We start from the raw sequence: 8,913 nt of genomic DNA, 5'->3' as shown, positions 1-8,913 counted from the left end.
AAAAAAAAAAAAAAAACAAAAACCTAAGGCAAGCACTCCTGAAAATCCATTGTGTGAATACACCCCATTTCCTTTATCGGTTGTTGGTGATCACCCTGTTGGCCACCTAGGCTCAGTCTGTGTTGCTGTTGTGATTAACACTGTGAGCAGTTTTCCTTCCAGATGTTGATGGCTTTCCTACCACGTTTACTAGAAAGAGACTGGACCTACTTACGTGACACAACATGCTCCTCCCTCTGTGGCGAGAACAACAAATTATCTCCCAATTCCCACTTTCTTCTTTCCAGACTTTTGACTGGGTTCATGGCTACATAGCAAAGGATGCTCTTTCCCAGCCTCCCTTGGTGCTGGGGGTCCCCGTGTGATGACCTCACCAGCAGAGAGTAAGGAAAGTGCCACGTAGGTGGTGATTCTGGGCACGGTCCTTTCCAGAAGGACGGTGTGTCTCCTACGCCCTTCCCCTTCCCTTTCCTCTTTCTGGTGGTGCTCTCTTAAATGAGAGCTTTTACCACTGTAGATTTAGGCAATCTTCAGGATTAGAACTTATGTACCAGACCTAGGTCTCCACCTCGGGACTTTCAAGTTTAAGCCTGTTCCTACCATTCATTCCTTTGACAGCCACTACCTAATGTTCATTAACAAGGAAACAAAAAAAAAAAAACAAAAAAAAAACCCTGATGTACATTGTTCTGAAGTCAGTATCACGCTATATGATCAGGTGCATCTTCCAGGAAGTAGACAGGGCTATTGTGATCTCAAGTACAGTGAAAAAAAAAAATCCAGGCTGGAAGCTTGCCATGGGTTTATGTTACATGTCTGTCAACAGTTGAGGTGTCTGGTGCAGGCTGGTTATGAGTAATCAATCACAAGTGATACCGAATGCTGGTACAGTGCACTGACTTCCTGCACTGAGTCCCAAGGGGCTTTAGGTGACCAGATCTTGGCCCCCTGCTCCTCCTCTTCAGACCTGAAATGAAAACACACCTGCTTGCCCTTTAACCGCACCTTTGGTTTGCCTGTGGTTTTCTTCTCTAAACCATTTTCCTACTGAATGTTTCGGAAGGAAGAAAACTTTAATGGAGGCTTTATCTGGGCCCTGCTGATGAGCACACTTGTGGAAAAGTCACAAGTGAGGGCGACACACCCAGACTGCTTGCCCCACTGAGTCAATGGGGAAAAGTGTATTTTGATGGATCCCCATTTGCCAAGTGCATCACAATAATGCTTGATTTGCTGTAACAGCATGAGATGAGAAAAGCTAAGGATATTCCGTTATCCTCTTTAATGAGAGGTCTTTGCACCCCCACTTAGCTAAGCAGCAAGCTGGTAGAGCTGGCTTCTTAACTCCTCCACTTCCAGATTCAGCTTCCCTACGGCTTTTTCCCAGTGACTTCCCCGAACTAGGAAGTTTCCTTCTTTGTATTTCAAACCCCGTCCCATGGACCTAGCTTCTTTCCTGTGGTTTTCAAATTCCTCTCAAAACTGGACTTGCATCATCGCGAATCCCAGAATGAGCACTCCGGGTCATTAGCATTTCAGCAGAACACATCCCCGAAATGAAGACCAGAGGAAGGACCCCTTGACGAAAGGGGTTGCCCGGGTAAATGACTCATTGCCTACAGAGATGGACTTTTTACAAAAATGTCATTTTCACCCTGGGACAAAGGGAACTGATTGTCCTGTCTTCTGATATGTCAGCAGCAGCTGAAAGCTCTAGGAGCCATGATTCTAATTGTGAGATGTCAAATGAGCAGCAGAAACACAAAAGCATCCCACCTTCTGGGCGTTCTGATAGCTCGGGTTAGTCTCTCTCCCTGGTTCCTTAGATGAAGAAGCAGCCTCACCAGCATGCAGCAGTGATGTGACTCAGGGCTGGGTCAGCTGACCGAGCAGGAAGTCACCTCCAGCTGCACCGATAGATGGGAAAGTCCACAGTAGATTGAATGTACTTTTTAAGAAAAGGAAATAAAGAGGACGCTCTGTAGCTAATGGCTTATGTCACAAGGTTAAAAACCCCAATTATGTTTGATAGGCTCCTGTGAGGTCCTAGCCCAGGCAAGGCGTCAATTGGACAAATTAGAATAGTGTTCCCAAGCTCTTGAAGTCTGTTCCAGCCATTGCGTAAATAAATGCAGTTTTGTTTGGAGGATTCTTCATTAGCCTGGGGCTTGGTAGTAAATCTGCCTCTGTGGCCTTGGCAAAGATGACCAGAGGAAAACGGGAAGCAGGAAGGTTTTCCTGCCCAGTGGGGATATTTGTATTTTAAAACTCTTCCCTAGTTTCAGTGGCTCAGGGATTTAATATCATCCATTGAATATGTCTGAGGAGCTATGCGGACCTTTGGGGTCCAAACAGAGGCATAGAAGTGAATAGAAGCATGGGACTAGTTCCAAGGTATGGTAGGATGGCTCAGCAAAGGGCCGTGCAAATGATTTCCTGTGGGCATTCACAGGAATATGAGGTTACCATGGGCAAGGTTAGCCTGGGAGGCCTTTGTGTGAACAGTGAATCTAGAATGACCCTGTACCTTAAAGAGACAGCACCTAGAGGTGAGTAGCAAGGATCCAATCATCGTTCCCAACAATGGCAGTAGGAAAGTGAATATTTAAGTGAAAGGTGGGATAGCCATAGACCAAAGATGCCAGGGATAGCCCTGACAAAGATCTTGGAACAAAGAGGCTTCTATTTCCTCATCTGAGATAGGGAAACAGTAAAATACCTTTATTGTCTGTCATTCAGAGTAAATAACAGTGGGAGAGGCAGTGTAAGTCATTGCTCACGAAAGAAACTTAAGTTACTGCTAATAGCAGTGAAATTTTCGAGCAGAGTAATTTTGCATATCTCGATGCAGCTTGACTCTAAGAACTAAGGTGTGCATTTGCAACTGTTGCTACAACGGGAAGGAGACTTGGAGGTAGGATGCTGACTATAGATACTAAATAGTTAGACGTTTGTGACTAATAGTTATGTGTCTAATCCAGCTTGGGATCTCACTAGAAGCATGGCGACAGTGGTTTCTAGAAGTAATGGATACAGGCAGATGTAGTCTGTTTGAAGATCTCTGTGTTTCCCTTACAGTGAGGAGAACCTACGTTCAATGCTCTATGTGAGCAGTACTTTCTAACCCAGGCTTGAAGCCCTTGCACCCTCACTCCCCAGGGCACAGTAAGAACCAGTGAGTACTGAAAGGGGGTGTTTCTAGATTTAGGATGTCGTCTGATAGGCATTGCTTCTCATTTTCAGAGTGGCAAGCCTCCCCTACTCCCCTTAGCGTATCAGTGGAGATATATTTGCAGTGAGGCCAAAGTGTGCGTGTTGGGAATCAGATGGGCAGAAATGAAAGAGGAAAGAGAGACATCTTTGTTTTCCATGCTGAACTATCTTGCCCAGAGCTCCTGTTTGCAATGACAACAGGGATTTTCCCTAGAAAATTTCCATGTTTCCCCCCAGGCGGCAAAGTTCCTTGGGATAAATACTCAGTTTATTTGAAGTGCAAGTCATTTCCTTGTTTCCTCCTCACCCTTTTCTGTCTCTTTCTCTCTTTTTTTTTGGGGGGGGGGGACAAAGTCTGACTCTATGGCCCAAATCGGCCTTGAACACACAGAAATCCTCCAGACTTCGCTTCCTGAGTGCTGAGATTGGAGGCCTGTATACTTTTCTCCTCTTACACGTTTCCCTTTCTCTTCCTTCGGGTGAATTAGAGGACCCTATGCCAGGTGGAGGGAGGAGCCCCACAGCCCCATGCTGCCTTCCAAGGCTCTTCATGTCTATGAGGAGTCTCTCTCTAGGCTCTGGGAGTGTTCGTTCCCACGTATGCTTCTTGTGGTACTAGAGTTTCTTGCCGACATCAGGAGTTCTGTATCTCCATCCACAGGCCTCATCCAGAACAGCAGCATCTTTGCATGGTACCCTCCCTACTCCTTGGCTCCCATCCTCCCACAGCCAGTCTGCTTGCTGTCTGTAGTGGGCAAAACTTTATGGGATACCCCATACTCAGTTAAAATAGCCACAGGCTGCTTATATTCCTGGCTTCAATCATTTTTAAGAGGCTCCTCCCAAATTGCTCTGACTGACGCTTTGAGCTTGGGCTCATTTCTCCTTAGGTAGGTAGACGCAGTCTTAGTGGCTAGCAAGTGCCCTCCATTGACTCTCTAATAACTAGCTCAGCCCAGGACACACATTTTACCCTCAATGAAAACGAATACTTTCCAAATAGAATAATATGGTTCCTATTTTTGTTTTGTTACTAAGTCAGGGTCTTTCTTTACAGTGTGGTTTGGACTTTAGCTCACTATGTATCCCGCAATGGCTTCAAATGCTTCCTGACAATGATCCTCCTGCCTCAGCTTCCCTAGTTCTGGAATGTAACCACGTGTTGTCGTGCCTGGCTTATGTCAGGGCGTTGTCTTACTCTAATCTTTATGCAAAGTAATGGCTCTCATCTCTACATTCTTCCCACCGGTCAGTGGGACAGACTTATAGGAAGGAGAAAGGAAGCTACAGACACAGAATGACATCAACTAAACGTCTCAAAAAGTTTATTCCTGTTACAAATGCTTCAAGTATTCTGGTAGTTGTGACACAACCGTAGAATGGGTGATGTTAGCACCAATTCCCTGTCTGGGAGGGCTCCAACACTCCTCTGAGTCACTCAGAAAACATGCACTCAGCAACTTCATTCCAAACATGGGAAAAGTAGTACCAAATTTCCACGCGCTTGCATGTTTGCACGTTCTCACAAGCAGTGAAACACACGTCAGGTAAACCACCAGATGGAAAGCTTAACAGGACAGGGATAAAGGTAGAATTTTAGGGTTCCCAGGCAGTAAGAGATCTTGGAAAAAGAGTGGAATAGATAGAGCAGAATAACAGTGTGGAGCCAGAGAAAGTGTCTGCCACCTCGGGGTAAAGAGCTGAAACCGAGGAGCTCAGGGACGGGGGAGGACACAGGTGATGACATATCTAAGGGCAGGCGCTGGCCTGGAGGTGGAGACAGGGCAGAAGGACCTTTCCCTACCATGATTCAGCACAAACTGACCCACCACGGCTCAGGCTTGGTGTGTAACAGTCAAATTCAGAAAAGCATACTTTCTGTGAACTTACAGAATTCTTATTCCTTTTTTTTTTTTTCCTTTCGAGTTTAGTTTTTATTCCATTGGCTTTCTGGAAGGTTGAAACTGATAGTGAGTGTTCAAAGAGGTTTGGATGGAGGCGTGAGAAAACTGCAGGCTAGCCAGGGCTGTTTAAAGACGGTGCACAATGTTGTCATTTCCACCTGGGTGCCCCACGGCCAGCAGTTTTCATGAAGAGGTGTGCGTCAGTGATTGAACATGAAGGCTTTGGCAGACATCAGGAAACATCCACGGACTGTCTACCGGCACTGTATTTGTACACAGAGCTAGTAATTTTATTCTGGCAAAGTCAGCCAGATGCTAAACTTAGATTCACACACAGCAAACTAATGTGGGAAACAGATTTTTTAAAAATTTTTATTTATATATTTTTTTTAGTTTAGAGTTTAAAAGTCTTGGCTGGGCGGTGGTGGTGCACGCCTTTAATCCCAGCACTCAGGAGGTGTGTGTGTGTGTGGGGGGGGGTATCTCTGTGAGTTCAAGGCCAACTCCAGGACAGGCTCCAAAGCTACAGAGAAACCCTGTCTCAAAAAACCAAAAACAACAACCACCACCACCACAACAAAAGTCTTTAGCTGTAGAAATTTAATAGATGACCTGCCTCGTCTAATACAGTAGCCACTTGCTAGATGTGGCTATCTAAATTTTAATCTAAAGTAATTATAGTAAATTAGAATGGATTTTATTTGCAAGATTTTATAATAAAGTTTTAAGAATATTCTTAAATTTTTGTTTGGTTGAAAGCATCACCTCAGCCCCTAACATCCACTTACCCAAATAGTCTGGAATGTTTGGATTAAGGTTTCACCCCAGCCCCTGGGCACTCCTATATCCAAAGAGTCTGGAATGTTTGGGTTAAAAGGCTTCACCTCAGCCTCTGGCATCCATGTATCTAAAAAATCTGGAATGTTTGGGTGGAACTCTCCATCCCAAGCCCCCTACTCTGGGAGTTGCCTCAGTCCAGACTCCCCCTCCGAGAAAGCCTGTCAAACCATGACTTCTCCACAGAGAGGCTCCAGACCCCTCCTACAGAGTATTTAAACTGCCCCACAGAGAACAAACACGTGGTAGGTCTTTCTTTCCATCTTTATCCTTGGGAGGCTGGAAGGCCACCGGGAGCTTTAGTATCCATTAAACCTGAGCTTTTCCTAATTTGATTTGGTCTGATTTGAATTATTGCATCGGCGAAAAGGTTTATTGGGCCATAAAAACTTTTCAATTTTATGTATCCACAATCCACATTTTTTCCTTTTTTGAAAGACAGGGTGTCACTGAGCTGTCCAAACTGGCTTTGAAGTCTGACTGAGATTCCCAGGTACCAGGGACTACAGGCACACACCATTGATCCTGCCTAGTCATGAGCCACATGTTAGCATCACTAACAGTGGGTAACCACGGGGATGTTATCGTATTGGCGCATAGCCCTGGGCAACGATGCAGGGCAGCGCCAATGCAGGTTCTCAAGAAATAATGTCACCAGAGGGAAACAGTTCAAGACCTTTTGTCATTGTTTTCTTTTTAAAATAAAATGTTGACCAGTGAGATAGGCTGGAAGAAGGAAAACAAAACAAAAACATCTTTCCCAGAAGTTGCTCTCTTCACTCCAGTTTAAGGACTGCTGGGTGCAATTGAGAATTGAAACTTTAAAGGAAGCAGGGAGTCACCGGCCACTAACTGTGTTCTTAGCTATTTAACTAAGCCAGCCATTCCTCCCCTGTAGCAGGGGGCCTAGGCAGCTGCAGTGCTAGCCAATCTTCCTGGTTGCACCATTTGCTTTCTGTTTCACTGTGAGCAAGTTGTTTGCCCTCTCTGATCTTTGGGGTTATAAAAAAAGATTATGTTCATTTTTGTGCATGTGGGGTGAATGTGGGCTAATGTGTGCATAGATACACATACATGTACACATGATGTTCAGATCATGATCTAACAAGTTTATCTTACTTTAAAAGTTAATGCAGGTTAGTATGGTGGCACACACTTCCAGGCCCGGTTCTCAGGAGCCAAGAACAGAAAATCATTGCAAGTTCAAGGCCAGATGGCTCTACATAGTAGTCAGGACTCCATAGCAAAATCCTACCCCTAGAAATGAGGAAAGCAGGAGGAAAGAACACCTAATCAACAGCACCCCCCTCCAAAAAAAAAAAAGAAAAGAAAAAACAAAACAAAACACCCAAACACAAACACAAATAAAATCCAGGTAACATTACAGACTTTAAAAATTCTTTCAACTCAGGTTGTAAAATTAGATCATAATGAAAACTTCAGAAATATACTTAAATGTTTAGTAGAATTTTTGAGATGAAAGACTTTTAGGTTTAGAGACAAAGGAAAAGACACATCTTTTTTTTTTTTTCTCTTCCTTTTTTTTTTTTAATTTTTTTAAGACAGGTTTTCATTGTGTAACAGGCTGGCCTCACACTCAGAGATCTACCTACTTCTGCTTCCCAGGTGCTGGGATTAAAGGCCTGCACCACCACCACCTGGCTATGTTGTTTGTTTTGAGATAGGGTCTTGCTGTGTAGCCTTACTAGGTTCTTACTTAGCTCTTCTAGGGTTTGCTATACAGCCCAGACTGCTCCAACATCCCTCCAGCGGTATTTACAGACATGTGCTGCCATGGCTCACAAATGCTGATAAATAGAAAAATTTGGTGTTAGAAGTCTAAACTATTTAAGGTACAGTAAAATAGCTGTTGATCCTTTTCCTTCCTCCCTCTTCCCTGCACCCCCACTTCTGCCTCTTTCCGTCTATGAGGTTGTTATATTTTTTAAAGCACACAAACCATGTATGTTTAAATATTACATATGTACATCCACATATAAAATATAAAAAATTGGTCTACTCCTAAGAGCTGAAATGATGTATTCCATAGAACTATCAAGAATTCTCTCTCTGCTTCACCATTAATGGGTTTCTGAGCTGTCCCCAGCTTAGAGCTGTGAGGAATGAGGCTGCTATGGACATCCTCGTTCAGTTCTTTCCGTTTCCAAGTGCATGCATTTCTTTGGGGTTTGCCCCAAGGAGAGAATCTGTGTCTGTAGTCTGTGTGCACAGCACTGCTCTAATACCATGATGAAGCGGTCCGTGCTTTCAGAGTTGTGCACTCACCTGCCGCTCCGAGTTCCCACTACTGTGACCTTTATAGCTCATACTGTTGTGTCAGGAGTTATCTTAGTCCTTGGACGAGTAGCCCCAGTGACTCAAAGGCTGCAGCATGCCTCTGTGAAGTTCTGAAGTGCTCCCTCAACTAGGCACTGATTTCTCAGGAGCACCTGTTCAAGCCTCTTCCTCAGGTTTTTATATGATATTTTTATAATCACAACAGGCTGTTTAAACAAAAAGGATGTATCATTTCTCTACCTTGCCCTTATAACACAGGCCATTTGACAATCCTGGCGCCCCTTTTTTCTCCCTTTTTAAATTTTTTTTAGTCTATTCCTATAATTTATTTATAATTAGTTTTCAGCCCCATCAATCACAGTTTCTCATCCCTCCTCTCCTCCCAGTCCCTTCCTACAACCTACCTTCCGCCATCCATTCCTCCTCCTCTGTTTCTCTTCAGAAAAGGGCAGGCCTCCCACATCTATCAGTCAGTCATGGCATAGCAAGTTGCAGTAAGACTAGGATGCCCAGGAGGAGGAAAGGGGCCCAAAAGCAGGTAACAGATTCAGAGACAGCTCCTGCTCTCACTGTTAGGAGTTCCACAAGAAGACCAAGTTACACACCTCTAACATATGTACACATCTCTAACATATGTACACACCTCTAACATATGTACACA

The sequence above is a fragment of the Microtus ochrogaster genome, linkage group LG4 (genome assembly GCF_000317375.1).
Source record: "Microtus ochrogaster isolate Prairie Vole_2 linkage group LG4, MicOch1.0, whole genome shotgun sequence".
NCBI classification, from domain to species: Eukaryota; Metazoa; Chordata; class Mammalia; order Rodentia; family Cricetidae; genus Microtus; species Microtus ochrogaster.
The sequence above is the reverse complement of the archived record's forward strand: the minus strand, read 5'-3'. Positions refer to the sequence as shown.